This window comes from Sinocyclocheilus rhinocerous, unplaced genomic scaffold (assembly GCF_001515625.1).
Source record: "Sinocyclocheilus rhinocerous isolate Xijiao unplaced genomic scaffold, SAMN03320098_v1.1 scaffold660, whole genome shotgun sequence".
Lineage (NCBI taxonomy): Eukaryota > Metazoa > Chordata > Actinopteri > Cypriniformes > Cyprinidae > Sinocyclocheilus > Sinocyclocheilus rhinocerous.
In genome coordinates, this window is record NW_015653465.1 from 133,597 (window position 1) to 136,518 (window position 2,922).

A 2,922-nucleotide genomic window follows, 5' to 3' on the forward strand; every position below is an offset into this window, starting at 1 on the left:
CTTGTCATTACCAGAAGAGCCCTGCTGAACTGTGTTCTTACTACCCACAGATACCACAGCGCCGACTGTGACACTGACCACTCACTGGTTGGGAGCAAGGTACGCCTTCACCCCAAGCGGATCCACAACTCCAAGCAGAAAGGACGGCCACGCATTAACACAGCCCTGACATCAGTCCCAGAAGTTTGCACATGCTTTGCCAGTGCCATTGAAGTGGCTCTCAAGGACTGCCCAGACAACAGCGCTGAAGAGAGATGGAGCCACATCCGTGACGCCATCTACAACTCGGCCATGGCAACCTTCGGCAAGAGGGAGACGAAAAACCCAGACTGGTTTGAAGCAGGAATAACCGAAATTGAGCCAGCCATCACAGCCAAACGTACAGCTCTGCTAGACTACAAGCGCGAGCCTTCAGAGAAGGCATTAGCTGCACTCTGAAAGGCCAGAAATGACGCCCAGCGGATTGCCAGGAAATGTGCCAATGATTATTGGCTGAACCTCTGTCAGAGCATTCAGCTCTCCGCAGACTGTGGGAACATCCGCGCCATGAGGGCATGAAGAAAGCATTTGGCCCAAGCACCATCAAGATCGCTCCCCTGAAGTCCGCTACAGATGACGTCATCACAGACCGCGGTAAGCAGATGGAGAGATGGGCGGAGCACTACCAGCAGCTATACTCGAGGGAGAACGTCGTCACTGACACTGCAATGGAGAGCACCACCCCCTTGCCCGAGATGGAGGAACTTGATGCTCTGCCCACTGTAGACGAGCTCAGCAAGGCCATTGACTCTTTAGCATGTGGCAAAGCTCCAGGCAGTGACGGCATTCCCCCAGAGGTCATCAAGGCTGGCAAGAAGAGTGTCCTCCTCGACCACCTTCATGAACTCTTACTTCAGTGTTGGGAGGAGGGAACAGTTCCTCAGGACATGCGAGACGCCAACGTCATCACGCTCTACAAGAACAAAGGAGACCGCAGTGACTGTAACAACTACCGCGGCATCTCCTTGCTGAGCATAGTGGGGAAGGTCTTCGCCCAACTTTGTTCATACCATGACCTGTGCATCTCAAACACGTTCTTCTCAACCATACCCTGCCATCGAGTGTCCTGGCGACACCTAGATCCTGTCACTGGCACCAGCTGGATCTTGTCATTACCAGAAGACCCCTGCTGAACTGCGTTCTTACTACCCGCAGCTACCACAGCGCCGACTGTGACACTGACCACTCACTGGTTGGGAGCAAGGTACGCCTTCACCCCAAGCGGATCCACAACTCCAAGCAGAAAGGACGGCCACGTATTAACACAGCCCTGACATCAGTCCCAGAAGTTTGTACACGCTTTGCCAGTGCCATTGAAGTGGCCCTCAAGGACTGCCCAGACAACAGCGCTGAAGAGAGATGGAGCCACATCCGTGACGCCATCTACAACTCAGCCATGGCAACCTTCGGAAAGAGGGAGAAGAAAAACCCAGACTAGTTTGAAGCAGGAATAACCGAAATTGAGCCAGCCATCACAGCCAAACGTACAGCTCTGCTAGACTACAAGCGCGAGCCTTCAGAGAAGGCATTAGCTGCACTCCGGAAGGCCAGAAACGACGCCCAGCGGATTGCCAGGAAATGCGCCAATGATTATTGGCTGAACCTCTGTCAGAGCATTCAGCTCTCCGCAGAATGTGGGAACATCCAAGCCATGTATGAGGGCATGAAGAAAGCATTTGGCCCAAGAACCATCAAGATTGCTCCCCTGAAGTCCGCTACAGGTGACGTCATCACAGACCGCGGTAAGCAGATGGAGAGATGGGCGGAGCACTACCAGCAGCTATACTCGAGGGAGAACGTCGTCACTGACACTGCAATGGAGAGCACCACCCCCTTGCCCGAGATGGAGGAACTTGATGCTCTGCCCACTGTAGACGAGCTCAGCAAGGCCATTGACTCTTTAGCATGTGGCAAAGCTCCAGGCAGTGACGGCATTCCCCCAGAGGTCATCAAGGCTGGCAAGAAGAGTGTCCTCCTCGACCACCTTCATGAACTCTTACTTCAGTGTTGGGAGGAGGGAACAGTTCCTCAGGACATGCGAGACGCCAACATCATCACGCTCTACAAGAACAAAGGAGACGGCAGTGACTGTAACAACTACCGCGGCATCTCCTTGTTGAGCATGGTGGGGAAGGTCTTCGCCCACGTGGTGCTGAACAGACTCCAAGTGCTGGCTGAACGCGTTTACCCAGAGGTGCAGTGCGGCTTCAGATCCCAGAGATCAACGATCGACATAATCTTCTCACTGAGACAGCTACAGGAGAAGTGCCGGGAGCAGAGACACTCTACATCGCCTTTATCGACCTGACCAAGGCCTTCGACTTGGTCAGCAGGAAAGGCCTCTTCACCCTACTGCACAGGATCGGATGTCCCCCCAATCTTCTGAAGATGGTCACGTCCTTTCACGATGAAATGAAAGGTACCGTCCAGTACGATGGCTTATCTTCAGAACCTTTCCCAATCCGAAGCGGCATGAAGCAAGGTTGTGTCCTCGCCCCGACACTCTTCGGCATCTTCTTCTCCCTGCTGCTGCGCCACGCCTTCAGTCAGTCAGAAGATGGTGTCTTCATTCGCATTAGGAGCGATGGCAACCTTTTCGCAAAGACCAAGGTGCGCAGGGTCCTGATTAGGGAGATGCTGTTTGCTGATGACGCCGCCCTGACTGCCCATACCGAGGAAGCACTACAGCGTCTCATCAGCAGCTTCGGCTCTTTGCAAGCCATGGCCCGCCTGACCAAGAGAGTGTGGAACAATAGCATGCTTACCATCAACACCAAGATGAAAGTGTACCAGGCCAATGTGGCCAATGTCCTTCTCTATGGCAGTGAGACGTGGACTATGTACACCTGGCAAGAATGCAGACTCAACTCTCTCAACTCTTTC